Source organism: Acartia tonsa, chromosome 1 (assembly GCF_053477335.1).
Source record: "Acartia tonsa isolate MP-2025a chromosome 1, ASM5347733v1, whole genome shotgun sequence".
Classification (NCBI taxonomy): Eukaryota; Metazoa; Arthropoda; class Copepoda; order Calanoida; family Acartiidae; genus Acartia; species Acartia tonsa.
This window is the reverse complement of record NC_137260.1, coordinates 22,663,579-22,684,180: the sequence shown is the minus strand read 5'-3', so window position 1 is coordinate 22,684,180 and position 20,602 is coordinate 22,663,579.

Below are 20,602 nucleotides of genomic sequence, written 5' to 3'. Positions count from 1 at the left end.
ATTTGATTGATCTGATTTTTGGTATACTGATTCCTGAGACAACAAAGTACAATATTTTAAGCGAAGCAACTCTCTAATCAAGCCCTAAAAAATGTAAGTATGTCCAAAAATTAAAAAAAAACATTATCCTGTATCAAGAAGTTTTTCAACAAATTTACTTACAATTTTGCTTTGACTCTTAGAAATCATATTCTGATTATTCAGTTCTGACACTATGTAATTGTTAATGTCCGTTTGTCCTACCGTATCAGAGCTTCGGTTTTATGGATGTTGTTATCCTTGTTCTCCAGTGGCGTGCAAAGCAATTTGCAAGTTCGGTGTGAGTCTTTTTTTGGTAGGGTCAACCAATGTAACTTAAAAAGTTGAACTAGTATTTATCTTCTTTTGCCTCTTCCCTGCTTCTCTTGTACGTATGTATGTATGAATTCATTGAAAATAAATAAACATCTGTTTCGACAAATTTTAGGGGTTTTGCGGTTAACCCTTTAACATGGTTTATGATGATATCGGTGCGGAGGGGGGGGGGGGGGGTGTATGGTGCAGTTATTGATGAAAGGATAAGTAAATGTGGTCTAAAATTTGAATAATATAAAACTAATTCATTTTTATTCGTCTATAATTTGACTAAAAAAAAAACAGTTTGAAATGATTGTCAAACTGTTTCCACGAATTCTAACATGCATCAATGAACGATTAGAGCTATCAGTTACGAAAGAATGGATTGACGCTTATTTTAGAAAACCATCGTTCTTAAAATTAATTCAAGCTTTTTAAGTTTTATTATAATTCTATGGAGGTAATCTTATTTTTTTTTGTGTGTGAACGATGAGAGAGAATGCATTGAAACTGTGTTCTATTGATAGACAATTGATTGAATGTAAAAAAAAGTGGGGATTGACGGAATGCCGTTATTTTAAAGTAGCCGCATTACCACAATATCTAAAATATGAACTTTCTTCTTTAATAATACTTAATAATAGGCACAATAAAAAATAAAGAAATTTAAATAAATTTATTCCTTTACCTTATTGAGGTGGGAAGGGGCGGTAATTATACTTATAGGACCAGGAAGTAAAGATAAAGGAAAATAGAAAGGGTGGGGGGGGGGGGGGGGGTAATAAAAAGGGTTAATTTTGGGTGGAATTTGATCCACTGACAATAGTTTTTGGATTTATTGTAACTGGTTTCTACCCCATCCCTTATTCTCTACCCCACTTTCGCTTTCATTACAAAATTCTTCCATCCAAACTTAACAACGCTACTCAATAATATAGCTCACCAAATTTATACATAAGCTGACGTTAAAATAGGAAATACATATCATTCATTATGAAAATAATATATCCAAGTGCGTCTGTCGATAAAAAGAGCTCTTTATTTTTAATTTTTTAAGTTTAAAAATATCGTTTTCGGCTATTCCTTGGCCAATTTAGGCTTTTAATTATATCCTGGCCGAGACAAATTTAGATCCGTTGACTAATCAAAAATCGGTTCAGTTAGAGGGATACCCAACGTCTCATTTTATTGCTGCCCAAAGTCTTATAAATACATTGCAATTATATACAAAACCATAAATTGAGTTTAACAAAAGGAGTATACTACACATTTAAATCACGCCCCCACCGCGTGGTTTAGTTTGGCATTAGTTTGTAAACAACCTAATTTTGCACCTGATTTTAAGCACATGTGCTTTGTGGTTTCGCGTGTGTATGTTGTTTTGGTTTTATTGATGCTTGGTTATCAATATATCTTTCTACTAGCGGCTACGCCCCCACGGGAGGGTGGTAGTTACCCTCCCCCAAAATAGTTATAAATATATGACTTATGAGAAGCTACCTTGAAAAGGTGAACCATATCGGTTCAGTGGTTAGCGATATCTTTTGGAAAACAGAGTTCCTTTTTATTTTTTTTTATTTTAAGGATATAATTTTGTAGACAGCTGAAAAATTAATCCTGATGAAAATAAAATGAAGACAGTCCTCGCAATAGAAGAATTCAAAGAAAATATGGACACAAGCGACTGCTAGAAAGCTTTGAACCTGCCCTGGACCAATTTTGAAAGTTATGGAATGATCACTCAAACTGTTTACGAGATCCTACTGAACATGCACACACATACAACATACACCTGTACAATACACATTTTTATTTGGCTTCCTGATTGTTCTTATCAATTCTCTGAAGTCAATAATCAATTTGTATATTTTTACTCAGGAATGTAGTAATCTAAACAAGTACTAACCCTTTGATTGCAAATCCGAAGACGAAGAAAGTCGCTCAATGTGACGTCATAAAAATGAGGGATTATTCATCTCTCCTTTAGGGGTTTTCTTTCTCACTCCTCCTCTCCTCATCCCTTATTTTTATGACGTTAGATTTTTTTTGAGGGACTTTTTTCATCTTCGCAAATCCCTTTTCTTTGAGTACCAGCTAATCACGATTATTTTGTACAGAAACACGTTCAGAGCCAAGGCATTACTTAATACTATTATACATAGCTGCAATGTGTACTTCTTTTAACATTTTACCATTTTTTAATGTTTAAAAACCTAGATTTACAAAGAAAAATATATATCCAGAAACAAAAATAGATATAATCATTATCCCTTCCCCCGGTTTTGCATAATGATACACAGGAGAAAAATAGTTTTCGTTGAAATTACATAGGCTGCAAATAGATATTTTATGCTACAGGGTGTTTATTAGTTTTCAAAAAAAGACATATTGATCCTGATAGATATTTTATACTACTTATCTTATAATATAAAGTAGTAAGGTTTTTTGTCTGAAGCTAAAGATATCTAAAAATGCTGATCTTTAAGTGGTTTTAGGCTATTTTACTGGCCTCTCATAGATACTAGAAGTGAAGCAACTAAAAGAAAATGAAAAAAAGTCCCAACACTATTATTTAATTATCAAATTTTAGTTTCCAATAACATTGACACATCACATAGACACCCTGTAAGTGCAAGCATATAAAATTGACATGCAACAACTTTAGTTGAAGAAATTGCAGTTGCAGAAAACATTCAAATTGTCCACTTTTAACACCAATTATTGTGTACATAAAAGTTGGAAAATAAAGGTATGTGTAATGCGAAAAAACTACCCGTCCTTACATTTATTTGTTGTAATACAGGGAGGGAGGTTACTTTGGGCTGTTTATTACTCTAGTCAGCAAGTTTTTAATAGCACTTTCTTATTCATTTGCTTAACAACTTTGAAAACTTTTATTTAAGTTCTAATTTCTGAGCTTGCGATTTTTAATCTTATTTTCTTCATCTTTCGATAAATGATCCTTGGTCAAATACAATTATTCTTAGGCCTATATTATTAGCAGGTCAAAAAAACTACTAAGATAAATATTCTTGTAAACAAGAAACAGTAAAGAAAAGAAATTCACTAAAAAGTTATCTATATTTTAGTTTTATATGTTATTACATCAATATAAACCATTATCATTTAGTCATTATAAGACCAGCGTCAAATGGCCAATATCTGTTTTTTTTATGAAAAAGAAATTGGGATATTTTTATATGAAATGTTTTACATAATGCTTTTCCCTATCCATCCAAAAAGGCATGAGGGGCCTAGAGGGAGTTAAAAGTTTAAAAACACGGCAAAAAGAGGGACTTGAACCAATGTATATCTTGCCCGAGGCTATATACATGTAATAAGCCTATACAAATAATAATTATGGGACAATTGTCCCTTAAAGACAAAGTTTACATAATATTTAAATGATCTCTAATTTATTAATACTTGTTTGGGACCATAAAACAATCACGTTTATTGATCAATTAGCTATAATAGATAATTTTTGAAAATTATTTTATCATGATAAATTAAGATATTTGAAGAAAATTTTTTGTTGGGCTTTTTGTCCTACTTGGGCAGGTGTTAGTAAATAGAGTTATAGACACAGTTAAACCATTTTATCTAAACATATTATTAGCTAGATATATGAGAACTCAATTTTAAACAATTATGCACGTTTGTTAGGACTTTGTAGCTTGTTTAGGACAATTAAATTATTGCTTTAAAATAGTAGCTTAAGTGCAATTTTTAGACAGAGATGTAGATCTTTTAGCCGTGAAACACTTTTTTTAATAGACTAGAACCAAAATGAGACTTACATAAAGCTTCACTGATAAGTTAAGCCATTTCTGATGATGTATACTTCAAACATAACCCCCCCCCCCCCAAAAAAAAACTTTATAATAAATATCTTACAGACAATATTTTGAGACATTTAAAATTATATAAAGCAATTTCAACATGTTTGGTTAGTTGAAGTAAAAATAACACTTCTCATAATTTTTTTGGGTTTAATAAAATTTGCGTTTTTTTTTCATGTATTCCGGAATTAGCCGCAAACAAAAATATATATCTTTTGTGTTGCAACATTTATAGAATTAATCATAGTTTGCCTTTTGGGAACAAACATTTTAATTTTATATTTTAAATACACACGGCTTTACACATGGATTATGTAAAATTAATTGTAAAACTGAGGAAAAAGAGTTTTTAAACTGCAGGCAAGATCAGCTGCTATGTTTAGCGGCTTTTTTTTGCCATTCAACAGTGCAACTCATCTGCAGCTGAATATTTTGGACAGCTGCGAATTTTTAGATATAGGGATGTCGACTTATCCTGTAATATAAAGTAGTAAGGCTTTTTTTTGTCTGAAGCTAAAGATCTCGTAAAATACTGGTTTAAAATAGTTGTAATTTTTAGGGAAGCTTTTTAAATATCTTTGGGTGGTTTTAGGCTATTTTTTTTCTGAAATATCACACCATCCTCTAGAGGCTTGGGTAGAAGCAACTAGTAATATTATAAAAGAGTGACAATGGCTAGAAATAATATTGACATGCATCTTCATGACTTTTTCTTAATGACTTCATGACTATAAACTCATTTTTATATTAAACAAATAATTTTGCCCATCTCTGTATCACTGTTTTAGATATACGTTTAATTTGTTGTTTTATTATAGGCTTTTATAGTAGCAAGGAAGATTACATTTAAGAATTTCACAGCCAAATATTAGCTACAAATGGTATTTAAATTAAACTTAGGTTCTAAAGATTATACATATATTCGTATGAGTTTTACTTTTAGTCATTGCTTAGTTGACATAAAAAAGCTTTTAAATGGTCGGAATAACTAACCAAGCATCTAAAAATTATAAAATAAAGCTATTTGTTTTTTTTTAGGTATTTTAAGGTGTATTACAGAGTTAAATTAATGTTTTGGTATGTTTTGTGTAAGCTAGAGAGTAGAAAAACACCACAAAATAAATTAAGTAATAGCTATGCCCCTCAAAAAAGGCTTGCCTGTATATATAGATGCTTTTAAATAGACTCTTTGGTGTTTTATTACCTAAACTTGTCTTTAATTGTTTTGGATTTTATGTTCTTATAAAAAATCATGTAAACTCCTATTTAGTTATTTATATTATTTATACATTAAAACTACTGGTCGTAAAAATTCTCTTGAAATAAATAGAAATAGAAAGAAATCTATAATACAAAGTAGAACGATGTCTGTCTATTTGTCTGTCTGTTTGTTTGTCTGTCTGTCTGTTTGTTTGTAGCGAAGGATCTCGCTAACTGCTGAACCGATCGGGTTCTCCTTTACAGGGTAGCTTCTTATAGGTCCCGGGAAGGTTTATAACTTTTTTCTTGGGGGGTGGGACACCCCCAACCCCCCTAAAAAATGAAAATTCCCCCCCCCCCTAAAAAATAATTTTTTTTCTTTTTAAAACTAAAATTAAAATAGTGGGGCGGATCACATCCCCCTCAAAAAAAAATTTTCCCCCCCTAAAGAAATTTTTTTTACGTTTTCATTTTAAATCTAAAATACGAAAATTTGGTTTTATCAAACCTCTTGGGGCCCAAGCCTCTAAAGGTTAGGGGCGAAGCCGCTAGTATAAAATAAAATAATAGGAAATAAAACAAATTGTAGGAGAACGGAGAGAAGAAAATACAGAGATATTTAAAGACAGGTGGACGGACCGACTGACATAGTTACTTATAGAGTATACTTGCACCTATAAAAACGAATTATTCTACTGAAATCTAATCAAATATGTGCATAAAACAGATAACATTCAAGATAAAATGTCAAATTTGATTGTTAATTGATTATTTGAGATTTTACACATAATGACATTTAGAAAAAAAAGTTTACATTTAAATGTTAAGAAATTAATTATTAATTTCTGTTTTACTGGGTATAAGGATGTTTTTTTTTATTTTTTATTATTATATTAATAACCCGGGATGATAAAATAAAATTTTATAAAACTCATATCTTCCAAAATAAATTGTGTATTGTTAATAACCAAAGAGCATGAATTTAAAATACACAGACGAATTATCTCTAATTGTTTAAAAGGCAGTCTTTAAATAAGTATAGAAATTACTGTATATTAAAAAGTTCTTAATGAGAGGTCAAACAGGCATTCTGTTTAGTTTTATTTCGGGTATGGAGAGATATTCTAAAAATATCTAATATTCTAAAAATAATAGCTTTTAATAAAGGAATTAACAGCGTCTCAATAAAATGCACGATTCTGTAGTAAGACTAGGAGAAATGCCTTGGCAAATAGTCAGGCACAACTCTTTAAACTGCTTAGTTAGATATAGACTCATAGTTTCAAAAATCAGCCACATCTTAGGAGGGAGATGAGAGGAGAAGTGTGAAAGAAAATTCATAAAAAAAGAGATGGATAATTATTCATTTTTATGACGTCACATGGCTAATTTTTAGGACACAAAGGATGTGAATATTATTTTTTGGATTGTTGATAAAGCCAGGGTTGAATAGTGGCATAGGATTTTCAGATATTTTGTTTGTCATATTTTGCAATATTTTTTTACATCATATTCTCTGCTTTAGTATAAACACAAACAAAACACACTTGCATATTTATCTTAAGAAAAAGGGAAAGTTTCTGTTAAATCAAAAAAATTATGTCGTTACACCAAAAGTTCAATAGTCAACAGAGCAAAAAACCTCAAAGGATTACATACAAATTTAATAAAAAAAGTTGTTGAATTAATACTTCTTTTCAATAAGTAACTTACTTGCAGAACCCCTTTAAAACAAGAGGGCTGTGCTTTAAAAACAATATTTGTACGATTTACTACTCAAATTTAGGGGGATATATAAATTTGCCCACAACTCTTGGCGTCTTCCTCGTGGAGGAGTGCCTTTACCTGTCCCCTTATCTCTGTATCAAACTCATATTGCTCGAGTATTTTAAAATTTCTTGATCTTTGATTTTACCCGTATTTAACTTCCTTCAAAGGGTCAACTATATGCCTTAAAAGGACAGTCCAAATGTTAAATTAAAACAAATTTGAAAAAAATCATAATAAGAAAAATTACATAAAGTAATTAGTTTTTTAGTACCCCAGAGTATTTTTCAAGCTGTTCCATAGGCTTTTATTTTGAAAATCTTTAAAGTATTAATTAAGATCTCAGAAACGGGTTAATTTTAAAGATTTTTCCATTCAGTCTGTAAATCTATTTTTTTACTAGCTATAACCGTAATGAAAAATTGTGTCATATTCTTTACCAGACATTAAAAACAATGTATTGAGTGTCCCTTTAAAAAAAAGAAATGAGGCTTGGTAATTTTTTAAAAAGATGCAAATTTTTTATTGCTTACATACATGGATGTATGTAATACATGCATAATGCACATGGAAAATATGTAGGAAGATATTATGAAAAATAACTGATTTGATTTGAATCCTAGGTTAATTCTATGACAGATATATTAAAGCAAATTAAATTCAATGTTTAGTTGTTGTTTAAAAAAAACAGAAATAAGTATCAACGGATAAACATTGTGAATATAAAACCTGTTTTTAAATCAATATAAAAACACAATGTGAAAGCTGTTTTTAAAAGTTTTGATTGCCAATTTTTTGTCTGTGTGACTAAACTCATAATAAACTTTCTTTAATCTGATATAATCACTGAATCAGCCATATTAAAGGGTGCCATAAGTTTGACAGCTGTGCTTTTTTTTAGAAAGTTGAAGAAAGTCTTGACACACAAATGTATTACAAATATATAGCTTGAATTTATGACTTTAAAAATCCTATGACCAAAGCTTATCTATATATTTTTTGTCCGTCGGTCTTCTGGTAATGGTATAAGAGTAATCAAATTTTTACAAACATTAAATTTAAATGGCGAGTTTTTTTTGTGTTAAGATTTTGTATAACTCACTTTGTCTGTGTGTCTGTCAGTAATGCTGTATTTTTATACAATAACACTTTTAAAATAAATGTCCAATTTATGAAATATATTGAAATCCAAAGCATAATGAAACGGTTATTTAAAAAGATGTGCACCCACAAATAAGGGGATAGGTAAATAGGTCAGGAAAATGTAGTACAGTACTATAAGCTATAGAATTAAAGATCCCAACATTAATAACCCAACAGAAAAAAAGTTATCCAATCGAAGGTAAAAACCGCTTAAAACGTTTTCTAGAAAAATGTAGGATGGAGAAAGGCAAAACACCCCTTTCTCGTCTAAATTTAAATCGAGTTAATATTTCAAGTTTTAAACGGTTGGTGTTTTTTAATAAATATATATGTGATTTGATATAATTTTTATTTTGCTTTATTGAATTGAATTATTATTGAACCCTACATGCCAGCCCTATAAAGCTTCTCTCCAGTATTGTGATGTCAAAATGACAAATTGACTTGGAATTTGCAGGCAAAAACCTACCATAAAGAATCAGTCACTAGTCGCGGCACTGCTAACATGGGTAGAAAAAACCAAACATAAAGATTTATATTCTAGTTGAATCCCTAGTTTATTTGGCTAACAATCAACCAGAATAGGTCACTAATCGCGGCACTGCTGTTATAGGTTGGAAAGCTAACTATAAAAAAACCAGTCACTAGTCGCTGCGTAGAAAAACATATACAGCTAAGAGCATTTACTAGTCACAACACTCATTTAATAGGTTTAAGACCACCATACAAAATCAGTCTCTTTTTAAAAACCAGTTACAACTTAATGTATCACAAGTCGCAATACTACTATGTAGGAGTAAAAGCCTACGTAATTATTATAAAAATATTGAATTTAAAATATTTAAAAAAAAACTAAAAGGTCAAATTTTAAACCCAAACTTGCATCTGCGAAGGAGTTATGAATATAGATATTTATAAAAAGTATCGACCCAATAGTAATTCAGCGGTGTGTGATTGTGTATCGAATTATACAAATGCACCTACTATTTAAAACTATTGTCAGATAAAAATCAGATATATTTTAACTATTGAAGATTCATTTTGGACGTTCATATTGTAATAAAAGATATGTGCAATTAATGAAAAAAGTCTCAACTTTAGAAACACCATTTTTTTAATTGCCCTTCATTAAAATTTTTAGACAAAGCTGTTCCATTCATGAAATAGAGAGAGAAAATAATCAAATAAATCAATGGATTTATTTTTACTTGAATCTTACACCAGATAATCATGTATATGTAAGTGAAACTTGTAGCTGGCTAAAATAATGACCTCCCCCCAATCCAATCCTTTTACCCAATCCCCTATTCTCCTACTGGATGCAAGAACTGACCAATAATTGACCAATAACATTTCATCTGTCTTAATATCCACGTATATACAACATGATACATCCATGAATAAATCTTAACTCTTTAAAAACATGTTTTCAAAGAAAATATAAATAAACAAAACATACACACTCCCAAACATGCACACACACATAAACACTCATAAAATTGATCATCTTTAGTAATTAAAGAATTTTTATGCACAGCCCATCCGCTAGGCAGATAGAGTCACTGTAGTTTATACAATGCAACAATTAATTAAAAATACACAGCTTAGGTTAATATTAATTTTAATCATATCAGTTTAAAAGTTAGAGTAGGAATTTGCAACAACTTATTTGACGTATATGATCAATTGATGGTTTAAATCTACTAAATAAAATCTTTATCTGCCTATTTTATACTTGCTATTTCTTTTTTGTAACAATTACTGCACACTATAGTATAAGCATAGCAAGCTAGGTTGGCAATTATTTTCATATTAAAACTACATACAGCCTAACATCACTACACTTTTCTTCTAAATTCCTCCTAAACATCATTAAACAAGAATGACAACATTCATTTGTAGCATAACATGGGATATCCTCTAAATAGCAGGGGACACAATTTCTTGTTTTGTTGTGTCTCAAAACTATATATATTGCCATTTTATTAAAGGATTTCGCAACTAAATATCCTACAGAAAGCCAACCTATTAATTTCAAGACTTCTTATGCCAATATCTCTGCCTACTCAAACTGTTAAACTTTTAATGTCATGCATTTGACATAGCAGCAGTAGGAGCCATGAATAGTATATTTAATTACTTTAATACTAGAGTAGTTTTGCTCATAACTCTCAAGGGCCTCTATTCGAAGAGGAAGGGAGGAGGTGAAAAATAGCTTAAAACCATCCCGGGAGCTATATGAAGCTTCTCTAAAATGAAGAACTCAATCAGTAATTCTTTTCATGAATTATATAGTTTATATTATAGGATTACACCAAGTACATCCTAAATTTACCCCATAAATAGTGTCAAATGTAAAATTGTCTAAATCTACATGAATGACGCAAATTGAAAGACAGGAATTATTGTGGAACGCGTGTGTATAAAAACAACAGTTAAACACTAGAAGATAAAATTACGAGATGACAAATAATTGGAATCTTACGCAGGCACTTTTAAAAATCTTATAAAACAAGGTTTACAACATCTAAAAAAATAAAAGCTCATTAAATCAGATAGATAAAAGAACATTAAGAAATAAAATAATCAAAAGAAAATAAATTCTTTTCTCGTATTCATTCGAATCCGGTGGATAGGAACCGGTTCTCATCCATACGAAAAAACTATGTCTAGCATCGTATTATATCCAGCTTCTACGAATATAAAAATGTACAATCATAAGATTAAAACCAGTTTTTTTAGCCAGTGCCTTCGGCACCTCGAGGCTAAAAAATCTAGTTTTAATCTTTAAATTTTACATTCTATATCCGCGGAAAGACGTTTATATTACGATGCGAGAAATAACTATTACTGTTTCCTGAATTTATGCAATTTTGCAACATTTTTATGTACAATTTTGGCTTAGGATTACAATTAATGCTCTGACGCTCTACTTTCTGATATAATATCCTCGCTTTTATGGATGTTGTCATCCTTTCATTGTTATAGGTTAAATCATGATTAAAAAGATTTAATATCAAACTAAAAATATTAATTATGTTTTTTACAGTGCAGTGTAACAAATTACAGCATAGTTTTTGTTTATTTTAAGAATGTCTTTAAATAGTCATATATACATTATGCATATGTATATACAGGGTGCTTAATATAAATTGATAATCAGAAAATATACATTCAATCCCTAAAGACTAATTGCACCTTAAATAAAGCCTTTTATGAAAAAAGAGAATACTGCTTAAGAATAGGTTTATACTGCTAAAGTATTCATTATTTATACTGATACTTTTAAAACCAACATAACATTAGTTAAAAATGACTTTATAAATAGGCATAGACTTCAAGATTGTAAAGAATTCAACTAACTTATGGCATCGAGATATTGCCTCGAATTCTAATGTGGGTTCAGAGTTTTTTTTGAGAGGTAAATTTGTTCGGGGGATTGGAGGTGAAATATATTTGCAAAAATTTTGGGGGTTATATCTCCATCTCTCCATGGACGTCTATGTGACTGGAGGCTGTGGCCATAGCATGTTTTGTTTAGAGTATGATTTAAGTAATTCGAGTTTGTAATTTTGATCAAACTTTCAACAATAAACTACTTTTTAAAATACTAGTGGCTATGCTCCTAGAGACCTCTAGTGGCACTTTAAATGTTTTTTTTTTATTTCAATCTATGTTGCGTTCAAGTAGAGACTTGAAAAAAGAGAAAAATATTTAAAAAGATGCCGTTTTTTTGTGTGATTTTTCTTGGGAGGGTGGTAGTACCCTTCACCAAAATAGTTATAAACCTTCCCGGGGTCTATGAGAAGCTACAAAAGAAACTACAAACAGACAAACAGATGAACAAAGAGACATCCTTTTACTTTTTTATTAGGATTAAAGATTAGGACAATTTAAGAGACTCACCCTGTAAAGCTGTACTGTACATAAAATTAAATATTACTTAATAGAAGAGATGTGAAGAGTTTTACAGTTTTTTTTATATGGAAAACAAGGATGATAGTGTTCGAAGTAATAAAAAGATTAAGCATTTCTTGCAAACATCAATATGGTTATAAATCTTAAATAAACCATGCTTTCTGTGGATTTATAGATTTTTTTCCACAGAAATAAAAATACAATAGATACTTTTGGATACAGTTGAAAATACAGGGGTACCCATAAACTTTTTTTTCGGACCAATTTCCAAATAGCCTAAAACCTTCCTTTGGTCGTTCAAGCCGTTTACGAGATCTGAGCTGACATAAAAAACACTCAAAGACAGTTGGACATCTTGTTAATTTAGTGTAAATTATGGTTTTCGCTAAAAAGAAATAGTTGTTGGTTTCTTCAAGAAGCAAAACTAGATAAAATATATACACGGAAGAAAACTTTAAGAAATTCGCATCTCTTCCTTATTAAGTTGATTATATTCCAGAGAAAGGCATATAGGCAAATAGATAAATGATACACAAGCGATTTGTAAAATTTTTCCAGTATGGCTTCGAAAAGGATTAATATCCGCTGGATTAGAACCGGTTCTCAGCCATACTGAAATGTCATAAATAGCATCGTATTTCAGACAATTTCCCACAAAATTAAAATACGATGCAACAAATATCTATTAAAACAGTAAGTAAAGAGTAACAGTTCTAACAGATATGATAACAACAATTTTTAAAACTTAAAACTTTGTTTGTTGATGAAACTTACGATTTCGCCTAGGATGACTTGATTTATATGCTGAAACTATTTGTCTTTGAAGGTTTAATCTTTGCATCTTGAAATGTAGTTAAAACCTGCCAATCCAAACACCTTACTACTTTCGTATTGTGCATATTAATATTTGATTTAAACTTACTCCTTTTTCTCTGATTGTCTGTGAGAATTTCAAGTTTTCCTTATTCTTTTATCATAAACTTTTTCATAATAAAAAAGCAATTTATAAATATGCGTAATTAGAGTGGTGGTCTATCTACGCTATATATTTGTTTTTGGCCAGTCTTTGTTGTTTGAATTTGTTTAAAAGGTTTTTCAGTACGGCTTCGAAACCAATTAATATCCACTGGATTAGAACTGGTTCTGAGCCATACTGAAAAATCATGTATAGCATCGTACAAGAGGCATTATCCCCGAATATAAAAATAATTAAATTAATACCATAAATTGTTACTTTGATACAAAACTGGTTTTAATCTTAAAATTTATTACATCAATTTCCGCGGAAAGCTGACTATAATACGATGCGATAAATAACTATTACTCTTACAAAACAGCCTAAAATATTTTGAAACAATCGGTCCAGCTGTTTATGGGATATTACAGAACATTTTCTTTAATAAAAATATTTGCTCTAATTGAAATGAAAAGACCATTTTAGTTTTCATTAGTATTTTTTTGGCATAGTATACATATATTCTTACATGTCATGGAAATCTTCAAAAATTTCAGAATCCTAACTCATGTAACAATTCAGCCATATCTTTTGTATTACGTAACTCTTTTGCCCCTTGAAAATAATACATCCTACGCCCTTGAGGATCTTTGATGTGTAGAAACTTTGAAAGACATTTGGTGAGAAACTTACTAATGGGTTATATCTAGGTTGTAGATTCTACACTAGTGGCTGCGCTCATAGCCTCTAGAGAAACTTACTTATGGGTTATATCTAGGTTGTAGATTCTACACTAGTGGCTGCGCTCATAGCCTCTAGAGAAACTTACTAATGGGTTATATCTAGGTTGTAGATTCTTCACTAGTGACTGCGCTCATAGCCTCTAGAGAAACTTACTAATGGGTTATATCTAGGTTGTAGATTCTTCACTAGTGGCTGCGCTCATAGCCTCTAGAGAAACTTACTAATGGGTTATATCTAGGTTGTAGATTCTACACTAGTGACTGCGCTCATAGCCTCTAGAGAAACTTACTAATGGGTTATATCTAGGTTGTAGATTCTTCACTAGTGACTACGCTCATAGCCTCTAGAGAAACTTACTAATGGGTTATATCTAGGTTGTAGATTCTACCACTAGTGGCTGCGCTCATAGCCTCTAGAGAAACTTACTAATGGGTTATATCTAGGTTGTAGATTCTACACTAGTGGCTGCGCTCATAGCCTCTAGAGAAACTTACTAATGGGTTATATCTAGGTTGTAGATTCTTCACTAGTGACTACGCTCATAGCCTCTAGAGAAACTTACTAATGGGTTATATCTAGGTTGTAGATTCTACACTAGTGGCTGCGCTCATAGCCTCTAGAGAAACTTACTAATGGGTTATATCTAGGTTGTAGATTCTACACTAGTGGCTGCGCTCATAGCCTCTAGAGAAACTTACTAATGGGTTATATCTAGGTTGTAGATTCTACCACTAGTGGCTGCGCTCATAGCCTCTAGAGAAACTTACTAATGGGTTATATCTAGGTTGTAGATTCTACACTAGTGGCTGCGCTCATAGCCTCTAGAGAAACTTACTAATGGGTTATATCTAGGTTGTAGATTCTACACTAGTGACTGCGCTCATAGCCTCTAGAGAAACTTACTAATGGGTTATATCTAGGTTGTAGATTCTACACTAGTGGCTGCGCTCATAGCCTCTAGAGAAACTTACTAATGGGTTATATCTAGGTTGTAGATTCTACACTAGTGGCTGCGCTCATAGCCTCTAGAGAAACTTACTAATGGGTTATATCTAGGTTGTAGATTCTACCACTAGTGGCTGCGCTCATAGCCTCTAGAGAAACTTACTAATGGGTTATATCTAGGTTGTAGATTCTACACTAGTGGCTGCGCTCATAGCCTCTAGAGAAACTTACTAATGGGTTATATATAGGTTGTAGATTCTTCACTAGTGGCTGCGCTCATAGCCTCTAGAGAAACTTACTAATGGGTTATATCTAGGTTGTAGATTCTACACTAGTGACTGCGCTCATAGCCTCTAGAGAAACTTACTAATGGGTTATATCTAGGTTGTAGATTCTTCACTAGTGACTACGCTCATAGCCTCTAGAGAAACTTACTAATGGGTTATATCTAGGTTGTAGATTCTACCACTAGTGGCTGCGCTCATAGCCTCTAGAGAAACTTACTAATGGGTTATATCTAGGTTGTAGATTCTACACTAGTGGCTGCGCTCATAGCCTCTAGAGAAACTTACTAATGGGTTATATCTAGGTTGTAGATTCTACCACTAGTGGCTGCGCTCATAGCCTCTAGAGAAACTTACTAATGGGTTATATCTAGGTTGTAGATTCTACACTAGTGGCTGCGCTCATAGCCTCTAGAGAAACTTACTAATGGGTTATATCTAGGTTGTAGATTCTACACTAGTGACTGCGCTCATAGCCTCTAGAGAAACTTACTAATGGGTTATATCTAGGTTGTAGATTCTTCACTAGTGACTACGCTCATAGCCTCTAGAGAAACTTACTAATGGGTTATATCTAGGTTGTAGATTCTACCACTAGTGGCTGCGCTCATAGCCTCTAGAGAAACTTACTAATGGGTTATATCTAGGTTGTAGATTCTACACTAGTGGCTGCGCTCATAGCCTCTAGAGAAACTTACTAATGGGTTATATCTAGGTTGTAGATTCTACACTAGTGGCTGCGCTCATAGCCTCTAGAGAAACTTACTAATGGGTTATATCTAGGTTGTAGATTCTACACTAGTGGCTGCGCTCATAGCCTCTAGAGAAACTTACTAATGGGTTATATCTAGGTTGTAGATTCTATACTAGTGGCTGCGCTCATAGCCTTTAGAGAAACTTACTAATGGGTTTTAGGAATCTCGAAATGAAGTTTTCTTAAATTATGGAAATGAAATATAAACAAAAATTTCTTAAAGGATGATAGTATTTTTAATTGAAATTTTCTTTGGGGGTTTTGACATCACCTTCTTTTAAATTCTAAATTTTTACCACCTTGTTTGTCATGATTCTTTTGTATCCTACTTAAAAATAGCATAAAATCTGCATAGAATCAATGCTGCAACCCTGAAATTTTTTTATTACATTTACACTAAATCTAAAATGATCACTTTTATTAAAAACCTTGAGTTGCATTGCCCTAAAAAGATTTGCATCAAAGATAAGCGCTGAATCAATGGTAAGAAGGGGGGGGGGGGATTCCTCCTTCTACAAAGAAATAAAGTAATAAAGGGAAAGAGGGAAGGCTAGTTAATCATTTTCTTTTTAATTTTATACAATTAATGCATAAGGAAATAACCTTTTTAGTAAAAAATCAAGGAAACTTAAAACCAAAGGATGAAATCAGGATCTATGCTGCTAAATTAAAAACTGCGGCCTATTGTGTAAAACTTGAGGTGGCTTTGGTGGCTGCTTCATGAAGTGACTTTTTTACCTCTAGGCCGTACAGCTGCGACTTTAGATTATAAAATAGACGCACGGCTGCATTGAGACTTTTCGGCTTATGACGGCTATAGCCTAATTAAAAGTAGTTAAGTTAGGTGACTAATTGATGCTTAGGTCTTTTTCTTGAATGCATTATATAAAATAATATGTACTAATTTTATTCATTTGTTATTATATTAAACTTTTAATATGTTAATGCTATTAATGATAATTTATAGAGGAGCTACGAAATTTAAAACTTTTGCTTACTATAAAATTACTGTATTTACCATGTATATACAGTGTGTTTTTTTCCATGAGAACTTTTTTGAAAGCAATTTTTCCTCACTTATAGATATCAGAATTTAATGATTAATGGCTTATTCTCTTCGTTTTTATAACCAATAATATAAAAGCAAAAAAATATTTCAGTTTTTATTTAAAAAGTACTGTAAATTCAAAAATTCAAAACTTAGGTGTCAACATCTAAAAATGTTTTTGCGCATTTTTCTTGTGATCAAATCTCCTACCCTTTGCAAGAATGGCTGCAAAACGCTTAAAGATATAGAGCTAAAAATTGATAGATATCATTGACCAACAGATACTATTGGTGACATGTACTAGAACATTTTAAAGTTTGAAAGCCATATCTCAACCAAAAGGGGAGTACTGGAGCCCCAAAGTACTCCCTCCATTCTTGCAAAGGGTAGAAGATGAGAGCATAAGAAAAATGCGCTAAAATCAATTTTAGATGTTGATACCTAAGTTTTCAATTTTTGAATTTACTGTACTTTTTAAATAAAAACTGAAATATTTTTTTTGCTTTTATATTAATGGTTATAAAAAACGAAGAGAATAAGCCATTAATCATTAAATTCTGATATCTATAAGTGGAAAAAAAATTCCTTTCAAAAAAGTTCTCATAAAAAAAACACACTGTATATTGCCTACAGTAATAAAATTGTGTAATTATTTCGCAATCAATATTTAATATCTTTGCAAATATTTATGCAAATAAACAGTTTGATGAAAATTATGTGGTAATAAAATTGGTTAGTTCATAATGCAAATAGCAAACATATCTTATCAAATTTTAATTATTAAACCACTTGTAGGCTTAATTTTAGCTGTTATATCGTTGTGCAAAAATATCAAATAAGTTAAGCCGCGTTTAGTCGCTAATAGCCTATAAAATTCTTAGTTTTAAGATATGTAAACAATTTTACTTGAAGATTTGTAAATATGGAAGAGAAAATTTTTGAAAAATTAAAATAACATTAAAAAATTTCTATAATGCCCATGCATGATATAAAAACCCTTGCAAGCTCTGATAAGTATAATAATTATTTATCGCTTTGTTTTATAGACAGCTTTCCGTGATTATTAAAATTAAAAATTATAAGATCAGACCAGTTTTGTCAACCCCGGCTTAAAGGCCCGGGCTAACAAGACTTGTATTTATTTAATGATTTTTCATTTCAATATTAGGAGAAAGATGTTTGTATATGTATACATGATTTTTCAGTATGAGTGAGAATCCAGTGGATATAAATCGATTTCTAATCCACACTGGAAAATATTTTACACAAAGATTAATAAATATAAATTTATCTTTAAAAATCTATCTCTTTATCCCTGCTAAACCTAGTGGTATATGGTTGAGATATGTAAATATGGATGGACAAGTCCTAAAACTGTAAATTACAACATAAACTGATCATCAACACAACAAACAGGATATTTTGCAATATAAATAATTTTCATAGTTTCCCATCAAAACATTGTCTAACAAATAATTCCTCCCCCTTCTTCTTTTCTTTGTATACTTAATAATCTTGATACCTTTAGTACACTAGTTGGTAACTAGTTTAGGAATAGCCTAAAACCTGTCCAGGAACAATAACATTAAAAGCTTTAATCTAAACATGCATGTTGAAGGTTTTATGTCATTTTTTAGATCCTACTTGACACAACCAAACTAATAAAGAATATGTCTAACTACTTTGGATTACTCAATCTAAGTTACACAACCAAACCTAAGGATAGGTACGTGCTCAGAGATTTTCAAGGGCGATTAGAGCCTTTTTGAGGGAAACAGGCCAATAAAATTACTATTCTAATCAACTAACTTTTTACTAAAAAAATTGCAATTACCAGGGAGATAGAGGACATTTCACTAGTCCTTAAAGTTTCATATAAACGTTTTCTTATTCTTTGGCTTATCAACTTTGGGGACTTTTATTGAATTAAATTGTTTTGTTCTTTAAGTTGAGTTTGCAAACGTTTAAAGCGCTCTTTGCAATTTACAGAAGGGATGAAACTTTTCCGCATACTAAATATGCATTAACATTCACGGAATTTGCCAATTTGCAAAAAATAATTTTGAGCGCGCCAAACTTGATTTACAAACAATATAAGGTTTTTATTATAAGGAAACAAATGTGTACATATTTTTTTAATTTGTCAAAGATAAAAAAAATAAAATAAGATATTTTTGATTCTGTGAATGTTATTTAATTAATATTCTAAGATCTCTAAAATACCTACTTCTTTATTTCATAACATCATAGATTTTACACATTATCCTATTAGTAGTAAGCTTTTTTTGTCTGTAGCGAAGGATTTCGCTATCCGCTGAATCGATATGGTTCTCCTTTTCAGTAAAGATCCCGCGATGCTCTTAGGCTATCTTATCTTTTTAAAAAGTCTGGGTTTGGTTTTTAGATTTTTTTCTGCCCTTCCACATCCCTTCGAATATAGAACCCCTAGATGCTAGGGGTGCAGCCTCTAGTACATAATAAAGTCGCTAATTATATGTTTCTTTCCCCTACGCATTTAATTTAGCCTATATTGGATTGAAATTAATGTAAGGTTTAAGCTAGTGAGTGGATAGTCAGTTTATACCAAATTTGCATAATCTTCTCTGTAAGCACACTTTGACTTAACAAAATTTAGTTAACAGAAATACAATGATAATTCAAATTTATGACATCAATAGTATAAAAATGAAAATAACATCACAAAAATCGAAAACAACGATCAATTTGATTGCACAACCATTGTCTGCAAGTCCCGACCTTGCATCGTTCAAGTTCCACATTTTTCTGATAAGGTTTAATCAAACTGACAGAGCAAAAAAGAAGTAAAGTTTTAAAATTCTTGAAGAAATTTTGAAAATTATTTGTGATATATTAACGTATAAGTTTATATAAGTGGATTCGCAGATTTGTAGAAGGGAATTTTGCCCTGAAACATCTTTTAGGATAGGTAGGTTGGGTTGGTATGATTAAATATTACCTGACAAACATAAATTCATAAAATCAAATATTAACTTTTGTCCCAACTCATTTATAACTCCAACAGTATGTGTTGCATTACTACATATTGCAATAAATGTGCAAATGTGGGTCTGCACTGCAAATTTCAAATTATTATACAATATCCACAATTCTTGACTGTGCATCTCATTCAGGGATCATCAGCCGCCAGATATTTGTGGTTAGAGGGATCTTAGTTTTAATTGTCTGGGAATTATTATAAAGAAAATGAAAATGCACTGAAGGGAGAAGAGGCACATCTTATTTTGATTATTAAGGCTAAAGTCATAATTGCATATAGGCATTTCGAATAATGGTAGCCATAACCTATTTAGCAAAATTTATTCTTCATGAAAAATGTTATTAGAATAATATGCTTTTTATAAATTTTTATATCGTTTTGCACTCTTATTTATTAATAGGTTAAGTCATGTCAACGCCTTGCGGACGCAAATCCTCTATTGAAACTGATTAAATAGATCAATTTAAAATACCATGATTTTACAAAATATAAATTTTACATTTAAATGAAGACTCTTAAACATAGACTTACCAAAAAAGGCTAAAACACTCAGTTTAAATCTTATAATTGATCATGGGTCACATAAAATCAACAAGCTGTTTAAAGGTTACTTTAGTGTCAAATTCTATAAGATTTGGTATGTAGCA